Below are 21,320 nucleotides of genomic sequence, written 5' to 3'. Positions count from 1 at the left end.
GCAGTCAAAATTGACTTTCATTGCCTCAGCAACTGTGCCAAATATTGGACAAACTGGCCAAGCAGGAACAGACTCAATAGAAGTGATTTGATGAGAGCCATTGAGCAAGGGTGAGATTTTGAAAAGGGAGCAGAGGAATGTCGAGTTTATTTGTAGGGGTGGAGTTAATACTTACTACTGTATTTAGGAAGTGAAACCTGTTTATTGGGCATTCTGCCAAATATTAATATCAATAATCAATACTTTTATATATGAATGGTATAAAAATTATTACCACATAAAATGACATGGAAACGATAAAGATTCCTGAATGATATCTGAATGAGTTTTTAAAATTAAATTCTACATTAAAAATATAGTTTTTATGTTAAACAGAGTTAAGAATTATGTAACAGATTACTTAAAACTCTTAAGTGGATCACAAATCTATTCAATTAAATTTAGGGCATCTTATAGCTTTGTGTACAAGGCTTTGTGCTGTTAACACTTTAAACTTAAATTTGCTAAACATACAAATTTTGAAGCTAAGCAGATTGTTATACACTTAATGTATAAGATTAAAAATCATCTTGATAGGGTGTTTGGGTAGCTCAGTCGTTAAGCATCTGACTTCGGCTCAGGTCATGATCTCACGGTTCTTGACTTCGAGTCCCACATCGGGTGAGCTCAAGCCCCGCTTTGGGTGAACATAAGCCCCGCTCCAGGTGAACCCCATGTCTCTCTCTCTCTTTCTGCTCTCCCCACCCCGGGATTCTTTCTCTCTCTCTGTCCCTCACTCACTTGCACCCTCTCTCTCTCTCAGAAAAAAACATGATTTTGATAAGCATAAAAATGAGTCTAACCACAAATATAAAATTGGACAGCATTAGATATATTGTATTGCCTCAATGTTAAAAAATATTTCAGTATTCTTAGATGAAAATCTCAAAACTGTACAGATTTAATTCTACTATATTTATTTGTATATTTAATATAATTTAAATAAAAATATAATTTATGACAAAGGTGATAGAATATGACAGAGTTACAGATTTTGTGAATGAATAAATACATAATTTACATTTTTAAAAAAAGAATGGTACTGGGAAATTTGTTCTATCAGCTAGAGAAACATACTATAAAGCTACAGTAAGCAAGTTGATATAGTCAAGTGTGTGCATACATTCTTGTTTTGGGATAAATTCTTAGAAATTGGAAGAATCTATTATTTGACTCTGCTCAGTAGCTAAACTCTCTTTATTAAGCAGGGTTTATCTATTAACTATTCTTTGCAATCATATATCCCCAATAATATGATAATGCATTACCTAGATTAGTAAAACTCCATAAGAAATCTACTGGATATTGACCTTTTTGAGTCATTCATTCTGCTACCACAAACTAATTCTCCATGAGCCTTAAGAAACTATCCAAGGCAATATTTTCAACTCAAACAATTGACTTTGCAACCTCACATTCCCTTCCTTTCTTCCTTTTTTTCTCCATGAATTTTTCAAGAAAAATAAAAATCTTTTTCAGTAAAAATCTTTTTCATCCCTGACCTAGAACATGCTGAGTTCCTCCCACCACTGCCATGAACTCCAGGAGACAGAAAATAAACTGTAGCTTAAAGAGAGTCATTATTTCCAGGGTAAAAAGAATGTGTTCCTCAGACAGCATGTGTCATCACAGCAAACTTTCCCATGGTCCAGCCTTTGCCTAGATCTGGAAGATAACAGGAAGCACAGAGAAAACCTCAAAGACAGAGCTCTGAACACTTGCAAGAGGAGAAACAGCTCCAGATCTGTCTCCAAGCCTTATGTAAGAAAACAAACCTTCCAATGCAGTCAGTGGAGAAGCCACACTGCCAACTCCATCTGACCAAGTGGTCCACCCATTTTTAGTGAGGAAGGACCATCTCATCAAAAACTTGTGAGTTATTTGTATTTTTGAGCTATATAATCATAATAAATTGTTACTTAACAGTGTAAAGTTCTCATTCCATTGTACCTGTTCAGTTATTCTAACTAATTATTTTTATGAGCAATAATAAATTCCCAGGTAAAAATAACTCCAATGAATATATTGAATCTGATGGACATTATATTATTAAAATTAAGACTATATATTTTTTTAAAAACAGCAGAGCATGGGGCGCCTGGGTGGCGCAATTGGTTAAGCGTCCGACTTCAGCCAGGTCACGATCTCGCGGTCCGTGAGTTCGAGCCCCGCGTCGGGCTCTGGGCTGATGGCTCAGAGCCTGGAGCCTGTTTCCTATTCTGTGTCTCCCTCTCTCTCTGCCCCTCCCCCGTTCATGCTCTGTCTCTCTCTGTCCCAAAAATAAATAAACGTTAAAAAAAAAAATTAAAAAAAATAAATAAATAAATAAAAAATAAAATAAAAACAGCAGAGCAGAGGTGCCTGGGTGGCCCAGTCTGCTGAGCATCCGACTCTTGATTTTGGCTCAGGTCATGATCTCACAGTTCCTTGGATTGAGCCCTGCTTCGTGTCAAGCTCTGTACTGACAGTGTGGAACCTGCCTGGGATTCTCTCTCTCCCTCTCTCTCTGCTGATCCCCCACTCATGCACATGTTCTCTCTCTCTCTCTCTCTCTCAAAATAAATAAGTAAACATTTTTTAAAAACTGCAGAACAGGAGGCACGTGCATGGCACAGGCTATTAAGCGTTCAACTCCTGATTTAGACTCAGGTCATGAGCTCTCGTTTTTGTGAGTTCAAGCCCTGTGTCGGGCTCTGCATACTCACCTCAAAGAGCCTGCCTGGGATTCTCTCTCTCCCTCTCCCACTGCCCTTGTCCTGCTCGCGCTCTCTGTCTCTCTTAAAATAAATAGATAAATAAACTAAAAAAACAAAACAAGAAAAAAACAAAAAAACAAAAAAACTGCAGAACAAACATGACCACTTACAGGATGCATCTTAAGGAAAATTATTTCCATCAGTTTATGTCATATATTGCATAAAAATGCTCTATAATGCACTATCTAATCTTGTCATAGGTTCTGTGTAGTCTGAATTAGTTTTTAAATTGTTGCTCAGTGTTTACCAGGCCAATGTGATAACACCAATATCCATTAAGGTACGGAACTTAGGTAACTTTAGACTCTTTAGGTGCATGAATGTGGGCATATGTGCACATGCACACAGGCAAATAGACACATGCACTCAAGATAGATAAGTAGAAGTACCGGGTAAAACTTGAAAAACTATGTTAATAATTTAGTGCAATCCATTACTACTTTTGGACAAAGCAAGCCAACACATATACCGATGTATTGTTATAGAATAAAAACATCTCATTTTTCATTGTAAGTCTAGAGAAGTATCAGTTTGAAGGAGTAAATCACTTGATTTCTAAAGCATCCCAAAGAAATACAGATTTATTTCTCTGGGTACACAGAAGAGCAATACTAAAATGTGTTCAGTTAGGAATTCCTAGGGGTCTAGCTTAAATGAACCAAAGATTATGACTTACTGTGAACATATGAATTGCTTGCCTCATATGGTTATATCCTAAGTTGTTGAAAGTGGGACTCTTGAGTAGCAAGAAAACTAGTAGCATTATTAAGCATTAAACATAAGTCTGTGCAGGCACTGTTCAAGTGCTTTACCCCACATTTACAATCAGTCCTTACAATGATCCTCCACAACTGAGAAAAACATAAAGTAACTTGCCCAATATTACATAGATAGCATTAAGAAAAGCTGGCATTGAATCTCAACTCAATGAGAATTGAATTGTTATGCCTGGTCTCGGAGTTTAAGTTCATTAACCATTACATTATGTGGGCTCATAAAAATGTCAAATATCTAACCCAAAGAATTTTATAAATTCTTAATTTTTAAGTAGACCTTATATCTTAAATAATGAATAAATTTAGATTTAGCTCTTGTCTCAAATCAATAGGTCCACAATATTTTTAGCTATATTTTATTGTTCATTGTGGAAAGGAGATTATCATTGAATTGACAATTTTCCCAAACAAATCATCTACAATTGTGGGAAATGGTAGATTAAAAATAACAAAATGTCTCTGTGTGCGTATATACACATATATACCTGTACCTACATCTATCTATAAAGATAGAGTTAAAAATATCTGTAAATATTTTTCTCTGCTACAAATAAAACAAGAAAGGGGTAAGGTATACTTGGAAGCTATTGAAAAGGAAATCCCAAGCCCACAAACCAAATGTAGCACAGAGAAATATGAAACTACACACCCTAATCGGAACCCTCATCCCATTGGAATGCAGGGCATTTTTGTCAGTTATTATTGGGAGGGTTCCCTTACTCCATTCAAGTGTTACAATGGTCCAGAGGTCCCATGCCATGTCAGTAAATCATGAAGGTTCCTCTGCTTTTTTCTCTGAACAGGTTGGTGCAAAAATGTCCCTTGTCCAAGCTTAGATGGGGCCACGTCAGCCTGCTGCTCTTGTGCCACAGGTAACACAACAGAGTCTTGGCTGAGGCTGGAAACCAGAGGCTGAGGACACGCTTTTAGGGCCCATCTTGCCAGCACTGCCCTCTAAGGACTTTCCATCTCCCAGTTAGGGACCAAAAGTCTGCCAGACCCACCCCAGCCTCAAAGAATGTCCTCATTTTCATTTCTCCCTCTTCAAAGAGTTCATGCTTCCATAAAACAAAATCCAAAAACAGGTTATTTGTGAATAACTTCCACTTTTGTCCTCTAAACAAACGTTTCAAGGACACTAGAGTCTGGCTACAAGGAATAATAGGGAAAAAAATAAATTGACTAATATCTTAATATCTTACCTTGAACATAAATACGCAAAAGTATCATTTATACTTTATATATATACATAAAGTATATATATACATATATATTTATATACATGTATATATATTATGTGTATATAAAATGTATATTATATGTATATAATATTTATATAACTCTTTCTCTAACTTTTTCCATTTCTCTCATGTTTTCATCTTTCTTCTCTTTCCAGAACCATATCCCTCATTGGAAATAGCACTGTGTTGAATATGGCACTAGCTTAGATTAAACTGTCAGGAGAATCTGTAAAAGTATTTGGCAGTAACTAATTCTAAGTCTCTTAAGTTTTAGAGTCTCTCTGTGTGTGTAGTACTTTTTTTTTTTTTTTTATTCTCAAGAAGATTTGGCAATAGATATCTCAATGGTCTGGAGGATATTCTGGTCAAATCACCCTATCCACCACCCGCCCCCCCCACAAGTGGTGTTTATAATTTAGATGATAAAATAACCACTTAAATTTGTGAAAACTAGTACCCTGGGTTTTTCAAACTTTCTTCAGACACAGCCACTTTACCTTTTTCAAGTTTCCAAGCCCCTCAACTGTATAACTCATTGAAGTTTTAGAATGTTACAAAGTGAAGTTGCATTTAACAGATGTTACTTTCAAGGAGCTTCAGAATGTTATAAATTATTGTAAATTAATTTGCTCATTTCAGAGTTTGGCAAAGCAGCTCTCAGGCCCTTTCCTGGTCTGTGCCAGAGAAAAGGAAGAGTGAAAAAAAGCAGTAGGTTGGGGTCCCAGGAAAAACAGTGTCTCCTGTGCTTTAGTAAGTGACTATGTCACATAAAACTTATGTTGGCTGTTAAGTGGCCAAGCCAGCTGCATCCCATGTGCCACAAATGCTCTGGCCTCTTATTTCTCCCATTTAGTTATTGTGTCCATAAATTCAATGGGCCACCTGTGCAATGTGCTCATCCAGAAGAGCCCCAGAGGAAGCATTAACGTATCAAGGCTCATAAAGCACAAATCCTTAAATGTAAAAACCGACACTTTCATCCTCTCTAGGCTACATCTATATAGATTTCTTTTTAATGAAAAAGAAAAAAAGATTTATTTTTCTGCTTACAGTAAAATGCCTATGAATGACGTTACATAAATAATGATCATATATATATATATATATATATATATATATATATTTAATTTCTACTATACTAAAGCTACTGAAGTTTATTCTCCTCTGAAACTACATGTCAGTCCATGGTTAGAACAGCCACCACTATCAGTAACTCCTCATTCAATCTAATCCTGAAAGTACTCCATGCCAAGTATCTCACAAGCATGAATTCATAGGGCCAAAACAAAGTGCAAACTTCAAAAGTACCTGAAAACATTTTTTGTCCTCTCCACTCTGACAATGTTAACCAAACACTTGAACGTACTTAGCAATGTTTGAACATCCCCCATCGGTGTTTCACCTGGGGGGTTGTAATTATTTCTTTATCTCATCTCCTTCCTTCATACAGGAAACTTCTAGCAACAGTCCTTCACAGTGGTTGGACAGGAGGTGCATGGATCATTTCTAGAGACCTCTTTGTATATATACATTAACCTTTCCAGCACTTCCTACTCCATCCTAAAGACTGACAAAACACAGGAAGGTAGGGAGGAGAGAATGAAGAGAGAGGTCATGTGTATTTTTACAAAGTTCCCCACTATAGGGAGGAGATACACTGCATTTATAATTATGTGCATATCAGTACCTGGAACATCACAAGAGATTAATAGACTCTGAATGAATGAGTGAGTGAAACAAGGTAACCTGCAGTTCAAATAATTCAGTACTAATAATTTTGACTCAAATCATTCACCAAAACCATTTTGGAAAAAAAATGATTTTGATGTACTGTTTTCTAATTAACATTTATTTGTACAGTGATGGGAAGAGGAGACAAGAGGGTGCTGGTGTTTAGGAGAAGAAGAGGCAGTATTGATTCATAAGGGTAAGGCTGGTGTAACATATAAAAGACAAAGAGAAGCTTGATGGCTTAATGACTGTTAGGCCTCAGGTTCCGGCATTAGAATCAGAACATTTACCTTTGAATATGTGCTGAAAAGCTAAACCCAACCTGCCACACATTTCCATTGTCTCTCTACTGATAAAGCATTGGAAGTTATCACCAAAACATAATAACTATTTAAGAGGAGGCACTAATACATATTTTACGACACCTCTTGAGTGATCAGGACCAAGTTAGCAGGAAGTGCGGGAAAGAACTAGACCAGGTATTTAGTCGCTTAGGTTAGTTCAACCTCAGAACAGGTAGAAAAGAATTGGTCTTACCCAAAGAGAGGTCTGGATATATTACGCTTGTCTCCTCGGAGATGACCTCTAGGAGGAGTGTCTTTTTTAACCTGGGGGCTTCAGGCCACACAGAACGTTCTAACCACGTCACTTACGAAGGAGGTTTTGAGCCACACAGTATCCACTCTACCTCAGCTGAGTCTGGAGACTAAAGGTATCAGCTCTACCTCCAGAGAAGCTAGAGACTAATGAAAGATCAGACACTTAGGGGGCACTCAGGTGGCTCAGTCAGTTAGGCATCTGGCTTCAGCTTAGGTCATGATCTCATGGTTACTGAGATTTTAGCCCCTGTTGAGCTCTGCCTTGACAGCTCAGAGCCTGGAGCCTGCTTCAGATTCTTTGTCTACCTCTCTCTCTGCCCCTTCCCAGCTTGCACTCTCTCTGTGTCTCAAAAATAATAAATAAATAAATAAATAAATAAATAAATAAATAAATAAATATTAAAAAAAAAAAAAAAAAGATCAGACACTTGGGCAATCAACTCATAATCAAACCCTAGCTGAATTTCCCCAGTTGGTAGTACTCCGTGTGTATCGTCACTCATCGTCACCAGAAAAGTAACACTGTCCATGACTCCATGGGGTAAGGATAACTGGAAGCTCCTTGTTGGGAATTTTCTTGGATTCCCCGTGAATCTCTCCCCCTTGGCTGATTTAAACAAAAAAAAAAAATTGTTTTTTGAAGTTTATTTATTTTGAAAGAGAGAGCAAGCAGGGGGAGGGACAGAGAGAGAGGGGGAGAGAGAATCACAAGCAGGCTCTGTACTGTTAGCACGGAGCCTGATGCCAGGCTTGAACTCACAAACCTTGAGATCATGATCCAAGCGGAAACCAAGAGTCGGACACTAATCCAACCAAGCACCCCTCCCCTTGGCTGACATTTTAAAATCTGTATCCTTACCCTGTAAGAAACTGTGACTGTGAGTATAACAGCTTTCAGTGGGTTTGATGAATCCTTCTAGTGAACTAGCAAAACTGAGGATGATCTTTGGAACCCCAATTTCTGCAGTTGTAAGAAGCGAGTGGTGTTGTAAACTGTTCTTTAACTTTGTACAGAGCTCTCTGATTTTTTTTTCTTTAAGAGTTACAGATTCCCAGGCCACTACAACATAGGAATTACATAAGCAACAGAATTGTCCAAAATTAGAAGGTTCCTGTGTATCCTATCCTGGGCTACAAAGACTGCATGGTGTTCCAGAAATCCTAATGTACTATCAGCAGAATCTCCAGTGGGAAAGCAAAACATGGCTTCACAACTTTAGAAAAACCATCCCTCTAAACTGGTTTTAATTTATTTGAAAGCTCATGGAGTAATTTTCTGATTTCTTGATAAAGAGTAGATGCACTTTGTTTTTTTAATTCTTTCTTAATCCACTGTAGGGAATCATAGTTGTGCATTACTTTAATATTTAAATAAATAGTAACAGATTTGACTATCATAATCATAATCAAAATATATGCAGACACAAATAGTATTCACTCTGTGTAGGGAATATTGAGTGCTTTAGATAAATTAACTCTTAACCCCCACAATCATCAACTCATATCATTATTGATGTTCAGCCACTGATAAATTTTTTTCTATTAAAAAGAAAAATAAAGTCCTCCAATCAACCAAATAGTAGACTGCTTGAAATATTTCAGGGGCATCTGAAAAGGCCACTTTGTTTTAGTTAGGTGGACTTGTAGCCCATTTTAGTTCAGATCTACCTGATGGATTTTTAGTGCTAATCTTCTAGAAAGAGTATCATAGGATCTGTTTTTTTCTTGAAAATACGGTTGCTTATCCAGGCTACAAACAAGGACTAACAGAAAATCCAAGAGGTAGAGCTAGGACGTTGGGAAGCAGAAGTGGCAATGATCTTTAAAATGCTGTTGAGGACACCTGGGTGGCTCAGTCAGTTGAACGTCTGACTTCAGCTCAGTTCATGATCGCATGGTTTGTGAATGCAAGCTCCGCATGGGGCTCCCTGTTGTCAGTGCAGAGCCCACTATGGATCCTCTGTCCCCCTGTCTCTCTGCCCTTCCCCCACACATGAGCATGCACACGCTCTCTCTCTCTCTCTCAAAAATGAATAAACACTTATAATAAATAAATAAATAAATAAATAAATAAATAAATAAATAAAATGCTGTTGAGAATTGTTTTGTAGAACAGGAAAAGGATGTTCAGAGATGGAAATTTTTCCTTATCTTGTCTAATATATAATTTTCTGTTGCATTCTAGACCCTTATGACGTCTGGTTTTCACAAATATTTCATATGCGTGCAAAAAATTCTTTTCTCTCATTGTGATTATATGAAATACTGCTACATTTTTTTTTTCTGGAGCATGCATTTTATTTATTGCCATATAACAAACCACCTCAAATACTCATACTCTCATGAATCTGCAATGGAGTCAGAGCCCAGTGGGAACAGCTCATTGTTAATCCACTTATCATCACATGGGGTGGCTTGAAGGCTGAGGGCCAGAAATCATCTAAAGATTCATTCACATGTTTGGGGGTTGATATCGGCTGCTGGTTGGGAGCTCATCTGGAGCTCTGGCTTGCACACCTAGATGTGGCTTTTAATGAGGATGCTTGGCTTCTTCCTAACATGAGGTTTAGGTTCCAAGGGTAAAAGTTCCAAAGAAGAGAGAGTCAGGAGGAAGCTTTACTGTTCTTATGACCTCACTTCCAAAGTCATGCACCATGAACTCTATCACTCAACTGTGGAGGGTCTGACACAAAATGCTACCTAGTTTCAAAATAAGGGGAAACAGATCTTACTCCTTGATGCAGGCTTGCAAAGTTCTAGAAGAGCACGTGGGACCAGCAATAATGCTTGTGCCATTTTTGGATAACACCATCTACCACAGCAACTCCCTATGAGAAAAGAAAACTAATGACATTTTTTCATCTTTCCATAAGGACAAAAAGAAACACTGACACTATACTTTCATTCTATCTCATATAGAATCTGGCATGCATGCACATCAAGAACTTCAAGTTAAAGTTGACAAGATTTTATGTTCTTCGTATTAAGTGTTATACTTTTCTCTGTTCTCCGATTGGCCCATTGGTAGTCAACTGATCTGGGTAATTCTCAGGGCCTGAATAAGAACAGAACTCTTGTAAATATTTCAGTCTTGAAAGAATCAGGCCAGTAAATAAAGAATGGTTTTTTTCCCATTCTAGCTCATGCTAACCTTTTGTGAAACAACATTTCATGGAATAATTACACATGTATAAATGCCATAAGAAAAAAGTAAGATATTCCACATGATATATTACTAAAAATGGTTCTTTTTTGGGTTAGGAGAGAAGCCTTTTAGAAGTAATCAAAAGAGATTTCTGATAGACACAAGACATCAGACTAAGTGGATTACTGGCAATATCTAACTTGCCAGTTCCAATATTCCTAGCCCATTTTCCTTAGTCAAGTGTGCCAGGAGCACAGCTTCCAAAGCCACAGCTTGCTTAAATAGCAGCTTAATTCAACTGATAACACACAGTTTTTCCCTAAAGATAATTTTTTTTAAACTGTTTTAATAACTGACTCTGGCTTCAGATCAAGTATTCACTGTTGTCAATAAAATGCAAGATTATCTCATATGGTTTTTACAGTTTTTATCCATAAGCCAGGCATCCCTTTGACTAATTTCTAGACTTCTCTAATTTTTTTAAAAAACTCAATAATTGAACGTTCTACCAATATGGAGTGGGGCTTACAGTCTTGGACACCAGTAAATCTCTCTGCTCAAACTATTTATTTATTTATTTATTTATTTATTTATTTATTTGCCAGTTATGTGAGAAACACAAAGCAGAATCAAAACTATTAAAGATGAAATAAATCTTAGAGTTTTCAACTTTTTTACAATTGTCTCCACAACTCAGGATCCTAAATTATAGGATATGGAAGGAAGGTAGGAACAGGTAGAAAAAGATAGAAGGAAACATACTAAGGAGGAGATAAATTTTGAGTGTGATTTACTCCATTGAAATGCTTTGTAAATATAAAGTCACAGTAGAAGCAATTTACTTGGAGTAAGTTATCATAATTTTTAAAATACAAGGATTTTGAATATTAGCAAAGTTATCTATGAAATAACCACTGCCCTTCAAGGACAAAATGGAAGAAGATATAGTATAGATTTTTTTTAACTGAGACATGTTATAGTTTTTTTAAATAAAATTTTATCAGAGATATAAATAAATACTTTATACATTTACTAGTAAACTTTCCCATCATTTACAGCCAAGAAGCATGGCTCATGGTGTCCTTTGTGTCCTATGGTGGAAAGTGAATGAGATTTTAAGTCAGAGGGTCCAAGTTGCTACTCAGTTTTGAAAATTCATGTCACTCCCTTAAGCCCTAGTATCTTCACCTATCAAGTAAGACATAACAAAAATTAAATCATACTTTTATTTTATGAATTAAACAAAAATATGTAGGTGGAAATTATTTAAAAATTAAAAAGTACTATATAAATTATATCATAATCACTATCATTCTCATTTTGAATACCACACTGTAAAAACTGAATAATAAGAAATTGTTCTTCTTTTCCAGATATTGTGCTTTTTTTTTTTTTTTGAAATTAGGTTTGAAGTTACAAATTTGGAAATAGGAGAGAATCACCTGTTAAAAATGCTAACCAAAACCCAGTTTTGAAGCATTTTATGACTTATCCTTAACATTTACTATAATTAGTCCTCTGCTTCCACTACAAAACAACATTTTTGAGAAACTTGAGAAACTTGGGTATTTCACATTTTAATATATATTGAATATATATATATATAATATATTTTATACTAAATAATTTTTTACAAGGAGAGAAACTTGATTATCTTTCTCTTTAGTGTTTAAGGTTTTCTTTCCTTAAGAGAAATCAAAAGGAAAGAAGAGTTGGGGAAACTTAGTGATAAATAGAATTTGTTAGGATTGTTTTTGAAGTGACATCAGCACAAAGAGTAAAGCACAATCAGTTTTTCCAAACAAATGTTGTATGTCATAAATTAAATCACCTCATTTAGCTATTCGGTACTGTGTCTTATTGCCCAGGTGACTTCACACTTTCAGCATAGAGACATAAATGCCCCTCGCGTCCTATCATCACTGCAACGAGAAAATCTTGGATGTGGTAATAAACATGGCCAATGTGGCAGGCATCTCACTAGAGAACTAGCATCCCCTCTCTGGTGTCTCCAGGATTGTGACTTGATTCCCTGGATTTGACAGGAATTACAGTTATACTAAGATTCATATTTCCTCCCTGCCCACTGAAGGGAAGTAAAATAATCTTGCCCCTTTAAGCCAGTTACTCCTAGAGTCCAGACAGCATTCACCATCATGAAGTTGTTTGCCAAGAGCCTGGGTCTGTTCCCTAACCCCCAGCTACCACAACTTGACAAGTGTGGGTAGAAAGCATGGCATGGAAAGAATGATAAGATTTGGGGCACAGAGAATATGATTCAAATCCAAATTCTGCCACTTAGATTTGAGTGAGCTTGAGCATATCAATCAACTTCCCTAAACTTTAAAAACAAAATCAGTGCCCTATCACCTAATACCAAAGTGAAAACCCCAAGTTCATTTTTGTCAAGCTCTAGGGTACCTCAGCATCATCTGGAGGGCTTGTTGACACACAGATAGGTGGGCCCCACTCTGAGAGTTCCTGATTCAGTGGGTCATGGGTGGGGCCTGGGAATTTGCATTTTGATAAGTCCTGGACCAAGTGCCACACGTGGAGGACAACTGCTCTAAAATCCTTGGACAAATATAAGTGAATAACACTCATATAGTAGTAGGTGCCAAAGTAGCTGTTCAATAGTCTGTAGGCGAAACAAGTCTTCTGAAATAAAAGGCAACCCATTGCCTAAGGCTGCAGCAAGGCGGAACATAGCATGCCACCACAGTAAGCAGAAACTTCTCAGATCATGAGATGACCACACAAGCCACGTACATGTCATGGTGAGATTCTTTCCAACCAGACACTGCTATGCTCAACAATCTGAGAGGAGAGTGCCTCGGACACCCAATTCTTTTGAAAAGTCTCAAAAGGCTGTCTTTCTCATAGAGATCAATTCCTCCGTTTGGAAATTTGACTTTATTCTTGTTTCTGCTTTTTAAATCCTACTAATCAACTTACTTCTTCAGCGAAGTTTTGACCGACAATCAGGACTCAGTACTTAATAGAAATATTTGGTAAATAGAGGTACACTTTACACAAAACAAATGGAAGCACGTCAAGCTTCATGTCAAGCTTGGGTAGTGGTGGCAAATGGTAATCCCATTCCCTCCCATCTAGTTTACTGCTATTACGTATAAAAATACAAAAATTACAGTCTTGAGACTGCTCTTTGGACAAAAACCAAACATTTAATTTAAAACTTTCAAGGACTCCGTGGAAATGTATTTTTCTGTGAAACTAACTTCTTTTAAAGAAAGCCAGAAAATACAGTGCTTTAGAAAATAGAATTATTAGTTACATAATTTACACACACAGTGTTCCAAGGTAACATTGAAGTTACAAATTTCTTCAAGTGCCCCTTCAAAATAACATATGTTGTATTTAAAAATGGATCTTGGACAAAGAAGTTTGGTGAAAATGACCTACTTGTGACTGTGTCTCCTGTCTTTTTAAAATACCTCAGGGCTCAAGTCTGCATCAAGAAGAATTATTTTACTCTGCTCAATTTTACCCCAAATTATTACCTGCAACATGAAAATTGTAAGGCATTTTATTAACAGAGTGGAATTACTTTTTCTCCATTGAGACTCAGTACTACTATATTGGGGCACCTGGGTGGCTCAGTCAGTTGAGCTTCCAACTCTTGATTTCAGCTCAGGTCATGATCTCACAGTTTGTGAATTCAAGCCCCTCATCGGGCTCCATATTGAGTGTGGAGCCTACTTGGGATTCTCTCTCCCTCTCTCTGCCCCTCCCTGTTCTCTCTCTCTCTCTCTCTAAAATAAATAAAATGAAAATAAATTTAAAAAAGACTCTGTACTATATTAATATGTTTGTACTGCAGATCTACTTGTAAAAGCCAAGCAGTTAAAACTTGCCCTAGCCAGAACCCGGTAACAGCTCCTGAGTCAGCTTTCTTATTAATCTTCTGGCTTATTGGAAAAAAAAATGCAATAGGAGATTTGTGGATAGTAAAGTATAAATCGATAGTATTGAGAACTAAATAGCATTTCTTCTGACATCACCAATGAACATGATGGAAAATGAGTGATATTATATCACTGTGCTGACAATATGGATGCACATAAGCTTGCTCAAATAAATTGGTCTTAAATTGCAGGCTAAATTCATTAAGGCTTTCCCAACAAACTCTTCAATAGCTCTGTCAAAAGCTTCCTAGTAAACAAACCTAGAGAAGAGTCCTTATTTACCTTTGTTTAATATCTTACTGGAAAATTGATATTGGCCATTGACATAATTAAGGACAACAAATGGACTTGAGAACTAGCCCTTCCATGGGGAAGGGGGACAGAGGCACTGTGAATAGTTCTGACTTACAGAATTGAATTCTCCTTTCCAAAATCCACACAATACTCCCTTCTATATAATATGATTACAGTTTGTGCTATATGTAGTATTTAATAAGTTTAAACTTTATATTACAAGCAGCTATCCTACTGAATTCCAAACTTTAACATGCGCCCATGCTTATTTGCTCAAACGCAGAAATGATGTACAATTCCAGCGAAAAGTACATGTTGTGGTTCCAACTGTATGCATTCTGGACATTCCATTCAACTTATCCCACACCCAGGTAAAATAAGCAACTTGTCACTCTGATGAAGTCTCAAATAAACTATTTGATAATTAAAAATGACCTAACATGATGTGATAAGAAAAATACATCTCAGGAAGTATGTAACAAGTTTGCTCAGGACAAAGGGATCAAAGCAGCTGAAATAGACTTAGTTCAATAAAAAACAGAGAGCTCTGTGCCCTAAAGGTCCATGGCAAGTGAGAAAAGGCAAGTTCCCTGGCCTTCTTCCATTCCATTTTCTCAGGTTCTGAAAGAAACATGCTTAAAACCGCTTAACTCTATTTTTTACTAGGAACAGGTAGCCTGGTAAGGAGCAGGTGTATTCTAGTCAGATTATCTAAATTCTCTAATTGAGGTCTAAATTTTGAGTTATTTTTGCATGGCGGGGGGAGGTCATATAATGATGCCATGTACTATTAGCTTCCATAAACAACAAAATGTCAGATGGTTTGAGCCTTCTTCTCACACTAAGGTAGATAAATGGCTTTAAGCCCAATTCTTCCTTCATGAACAGTGAAGTCATTCTAAATGATAATGTATGTATTTTTTTCTATTTTATTTCCAAAATATAGGAGCAACAAATGTCCATAGAGAATAAACATTCCAAGAATCACTAAACTCAAATCAGTGAGATACAAACCTTTTGACACATTACTATACATCAGTCTTGCAAACTCTCAAGCTCTTGGATAGTTAATCTTGAATTTATCTTCATTTAATTTTTCAACTAGCCCATTGCACTGAATGTTATTATTCTATGAACAAGAGCCACAAGCAAAACAAAACACAGCAACATCATATATGTATACCATATTAAAAACATATGTAATTATATGAAATTATATATAAGTAAATCCATACACACACACACACATGTGGTTTTCCAAATACTATGAAATCGCACTCATTTGTTTTATTGATGTAATCAATAATTGTTGAGGATCTGTTAAAGTCAGGCACTAATACTGGATAAAGATAAATTAGACATGTAAACCTCACACGTTATTCAGAGAGAGAGATTTGGAAAAAAAGTTAGAAAGTAAACTTCATTCATAAACAAATAAGTACAATGCCATGCGAAAAGTGCCATGTTAGGGATTTTTATTTTCATTTTAGTACAGACCCTAAACAAGAGACGGGTCAGTTGAATTTCCCTAAAATCTCTTTGTCTAGGTCTTTCTCCTCCGTGTCCAGGAGTTTCTTCATAACTCATTAACTTGTAACACCATCCCCATCTACCACACCAACCCATACACTCCAAGTGTTAAATACAAAAATTCATCAAAACTTAGCTGCTCTGCAAACCCCCATTCTTGGTAGCAGTTCATTATTATTGTCAAATGATTTCAAAACTGCACCCTGCCATAAACACATCCACTATCAGCAAGGAAAATCAGTTCTGCTGCTTCTCTGGGCACATCAAGGCACATATAAACATTTTAAGTGGGCCACAAAGTGAGGTTGGCTTTGGAAGTCTAGGACTCAAAAGAACAAAAGCAGTGGCACAAATGCTTGAGAAGTTTCCTTTTAGACACAGATTTAATACGCACTCACTAAGCACCTGTGGGACAGACTCCAGGCTCCAGGGTGGGTACTGAGGATTCAGAAAGAAAGGAGACCTGGTGGATGGAGGACAGGATCAAGTAATCTAACAATTGATATTAAAACAAAGAAACTGAATTAAGACATCTTGTATTTGTAGCAGAATAGTTACCAGCCAATCTGACTACACAATATATTTCTATAAAACTTTGCTCCCTTATTAGCTACCGATTTAAAATATCAAAGGTATTTTTAACTTCTAAAAATTAACTGTCGGGGCGCCTGGGGGGCGCAGTCGGTTAAGCGTCCGACTTCAGCCAGGTCACGATCTCGCGGTCCGTGAGTTCGAGCCCCGCGTCAGGCTCTGGGCTGATGGCTCGGAGCCTGGAGCCTGTTTCCGATTCTGTGTCTCCCTCTCTCTCTGCCCCTCCCCCGTTCATGCTCTGTCTCTCTCTGTCCCAAAAATAAATAAACGTTGAAAAAAAAAATTTAAAAATTAACTATCAATTTAGTTACCAAATTACCAATTTTAAATATTGAAGATGTATTTAAATTGTGGGTGGGAGTAAAGATGCTCCCTGACTAATTAGGTCAAATTTTTCTCTTTTTAGGGAAGTCAGTAATGTATAGAAAATCTTAGAATGTTAACACATCAGGGTGCCTGGGTGGCTCAGTCAGTTGAGTGCCCGACTCTTGGTTTCGGCTCAGGTCATGATCCCTCTCAATTTGTATGTGGATTTGAGCCCCGCATCAGGGCAGATGGGTGGGAGGCACAGAGAGCGCGGAGCCTGCTTGGTATTCTCTCTCCCCCCTCTCTGCCCCTCCCTTGCACTCTCTCTCTCTCTGTCTCTCAAATAAATTAATAAAACTTAAAAAGAAAAAAAGGAATTTTAACACACACCAAAGGAAATGCTTTCCAGCACTGTTTGTGCAGAATTCTCTTTGCACTGACACATTAGCTCCAATTTTGGTCTATATACACTCACACACAATCTCTCTGTCCATGAGATACTTTGATTCCACAGTTGCACTTACTGAAATAGTCCCTTTTTCATCTGAACTTGAATGCATTTACCATTTATAATAAATTTACACATAACTGTGCTTCAGAAGTAAGTCTCTAACAATTACTCAGTATAGTTCTTAGGTTGAAATTTAATTCATTATGAACTGAGTAATTTTGAAATTCTGCATAGCCTGTTACTTACAGAAAGAAAACATCATATCCAACCCCGAACTGCCATTAGTTTACATCAAGTGTCTTTTATTTAACACAGGGGAGGGGAGAGATTAGTTTAATTTTTTGGCATTTGTGACTTTTGTTCATGCTACAGAACTTGTGGAAGGCGTGATCATTTTCCCTATTTCTAAAGCCCATGCTCGTCTTTTGGTCTGGTCATTTGGAAACGTCTCCTGGCCAAGAAATGAGGGGAGCTCTTTGCTGTAAGGGATAAGAGAAAAATAACGTTTTTCCCCCCACAAATCCTGACTGTAAACACAGGCCTGCCCCTCCATGACCCTGGATGCTGCCAGTTACACACACACACACACAGAGCATGGGAATCCTCTTTCCTGCGGCCCTCACCTGCCACTTCCATCATGCTGCAGCCACAGCTCGGAGCAGGCAGTAAATCTGTCAGCAGGGCCTAGCACCAAATGGCACTGGGTTCCTATCTAGCCTTTTAAGACAAGCCTCCGAACACTTTCCTCCCTGTAGATTGACATAAATGCTTCACTCAGAGAAAGACTGATACCAAAATCGTTACTCAAGTTGCTTTTTCTCTTAAAAAATTTTATCAATACAAACTGATAAGAACACATTTCAAAGAATCATCTAAATGCATCCATACTTGAAAAATCAAGGACACTCATTCTGTTTTGGTTTGCCCGTAAATACTGCCTAGTGCCTGAAGAGCTGAAGATAAACTGAGGGATATGTTCAGAGTAGATCACTTGGCAGTCAGGTTTGAAGACTGTGCTTCTGAAGCGCCATCAACTACTCCAAGTGAAAGGCCTGTGTTTATTCCCCTTTAACTTGGAACACCACATTTGCAGCTTCTCTTTCTCCCATTAGTTCCAATTCAGTGCTATTATCAATGATGTATTGAAACAGAAAGAGGGTCACAAAGTAATCTGAGAAGGGGAAAAAAACCAAGACTGGGCATTCTAAATATTACAGCCATTTGGAAAGGATGACTAACACAGAAACCCTCAAGCCTTGCAACCAATTATTAACTGCTCTCCCCCAAATTTATTCATTTCTGATATTTTAGGTATATACTTCATATTTAAAATAAGTTTGATGGTTTGTTTTCTCCATATGTATGCATGTAGGTACATATACATATATGTATGTATATATGTACATATGCACAAACACACAGTCACATTTATATTAAAAATTGCTCCCATGCTATATGAGACAAACAAAAGTCTGGAGTTGGACCTGGGTTAAATTCTATTTTGGGCACTTATACATAGGTTTATGAGGATTAAAGGACATATATAAATACCTAGAATGTGACATGTAATTAAAAAAAATATGTGTTAGTACTTACTTCTTCCTCAGTAGCCATAAAATAAATATCAGGGTTAAAAAAAATTTAAATTATTTTTACAGGATCAATGTAAATTTGTCATTTTTAAACCCCCTAAGAACTATGACTTGATTTTTTATTATTTTAGTACTGTTTCTTTTTATTTTTTTCCCTCTATGGACTGACATCATTTTATTTCATGAAAGGATAGACTTTTCAATGAATGGTTTTGGGAAAATAAGACAATCACATGCAAAAGAATGAAGGTGAACCTTTATCTTACATCATATACAAAAATAGACTCAAAATGGGTCAAAGATCTAAATGCAAAACCTAAACCCATAAAACCCTTGGAACAAAATGGGGAAAGCTTCATGACACTGGATTTGGAAAATATTTCTTGGGTATGATACCAAGCATAAAAAACAAAAATAAATAAATAAATAAACTGGACTTTACCAAAATCAAAAACTATCTTCATCAAATGACATTTTCAACAAAACAAAAAGGCAACACACTGAATGGAAAAGAAATATTTGCAAATCATATCTGGCAAAGAGTCAACACCCAAACTTTATAATGAACTCCTTTAACTCGCCACCAACAAAAAACAGACAATTCAATTAAAAAACAAAGGTTTTGAACAGACATTTCTCCAAACAAGGTATACAAATGATAAAAAAACCACATGAAAAGATGCTCAACATCACTACACTTTAGGAAAATGCAAAATCAAAACCACAATACCATTTCACTCATTAAGATGGTAATTATCAAAAAAGCAAGCAAACAAACAAAAACCAATTGTTGGCAAGGAAGTGGAGAAATGTGCGCTGCTGGTGGGAATGGAAAATGGCGCAGCTGCTATGGAAAACAGTATGGTGGTTCCTCAAAAAATTAAAAATAGAATAACCACATGATCCAGCAATTCTATTTCTGGGCATTTTCCCAAAAGAACTGAGAGCAGCTACTTGACATGTCTCCTGAGGCCAGGGAAGCAAAAGCAAAAATAAGCTGTTGGGACAACATCAAAAGAAAAAGCTTCTGCACAACAACAGAAACAATCAACAAAACTAAAATGCAGCTTACAGAATGGGAGAAGATATTTGCAAATGACATCTCTGATAAAGGATTAGTATCCAAAATATATAAAGAACTTATACAACTCAGCACCCAAACCCAAACCCAAATAATGCAATTAAAATGGAAAGAAGACATGAACAGACATTTCTCCAAAGATGACATCCAGATGGACAATAGACACATGAAAAGATGTACATCATCACTTATCATCAAGGAAATGCAAATCAAAACTACAATGAGATATCACTTCACACATGTCAGAATGGTTACAATTGGCAACAGAAGAAAGAACAAGTGTTCATGAGGATGTGGAGGAAAAGGAACCCTCATGCACCATTGGTGGGAATGCAAACAGATGCAGCCACAATGGAAAGCAGTATGAAATTTCCTCAAAAAGTTAAAAATAGAATAACCTTACCATCCAGGAATTACACTACTGGGAATTTACTCAAAAAATACTGGGGCGCCTGGGTGGCGCAGTCGGTTAAGCGTCTGACTTCAGCCAGGTCACGATCTCGCGGTCCGTGAGTTCGAGCCCCGCGTCGGGCTCTGGGCTGATGGCTCAGAGCCTGGAGCCTGTTTCCGATTCTGTGTCTCCCTCTCTCTCTGCCCCTCCCCCGTTCATGCTCTGTCTCTCTCTGTCCCAAAAATAAATAAACATTGAAAAAAAAAAATACAAAAGCACTAATTCAAAGGTATATGTGCATTCCTATATTTATAGCAGAATTATTTACAAAGCCAAGATATGGAAGCAGCCCAAGTGCCTAGCGATAGATGAATGGAGAAAGATGTGGTCATATATATAATGGAATATTATTCAGCCATAAAAAATAATAAACTCTTGCCATTTGCAACAACCCATGGATGGACCTAGGAAGTATAATGCTAAGTGAAATAAGTCAGTCAGAGAAATACAAATACCATATGATTTCACTCATATTTGGAATTTAAGAAAACAAACAAATAAGCAAAGGAAAGAGAGAGAGAGATCAAGAAATAGACTCTTAATTATAGAGAACAAACTGATGGTTACCAGAGGGAAGAGGGAGGGGGTATGGGTGAAATAGGTGATGGGAATTAAGGAATACACTTATAATGATGAACACAGGGTGATGTACCATGATATTGTACACCTGAAACTAACATAACACTGTATATTAGCTAAATGGAACTAAAATTTAAAAAGAAAAAGAAAGAAAGAAAGAAAGAAAGAAAGAAAGAAAGAAAGAAAGAAAGAAAGAAAGAAAGAAAGAAGGAAAGAAAGAAAGAAAGAAGAA

At 36.9% G+C, this 21,320-nt stretch overlaps 2 long non-coding RNA genes across 4 annotated transcripts in view; one reads left to right on the top strand and one right to left on the bottom strand.

Annotated features, from left to right (window-relative positions):
- The window catches only part of LOC123593782, a 634,051-nt gene that overhangs the window by 283,556 nt on the left and 329,175 nt on the right, over nucleotides 1–21,320 (bottom strand). Inside the window, exon 6 of one of the 3 annotated variants that reach the window (XR_006710501.1) lies at nucleotides 9,562–9,970. The exons of the other annotated variants lie outside the window; for them this stretch is intronic. This is a non-coding gene — a long non-coding RNA (uncharacterized LOC123593782). Of the gene's footprint in view, nucleotides 1–9,561; nucleotides 9,971–21,320 lie in introns of those variants that run through there. 3 annotated transcript variants of the gene reach the window in all.
- On the top strand, nucleotides 601–7,499 carry LOC123593789. The gene is made up of 2 exons (XR_006710503.1): nucleotides 601–648; nucleotides 7,380–7,499. It is a non-coding gene; the product is annotated as an uncharacterized LOC123593789 (long non-coding RNA).

This window comes from Leopardus geoffroyi, chromosome B1, assembly GCF_018350155.1.
Source record: "Leopardus geoffroyi isolate Oge1 chromosome B1, O.geoffroyi_Oge1_pat1.0, whole genome shotgun sequence".
In the NCBI taxonomy this organism is placed as follows: domain Eukaryota; kingdom Metazoa; phylum Chordata; class Mammalia; order Carnivora; family Felidae; genus Leopardus; species Leopardus geoffroyi.
The sequence above is the reverse complement of the archived record's forward strand: the minus strand, read 5'-3'. Positions and strand labels throughout refer to the sequence as shown.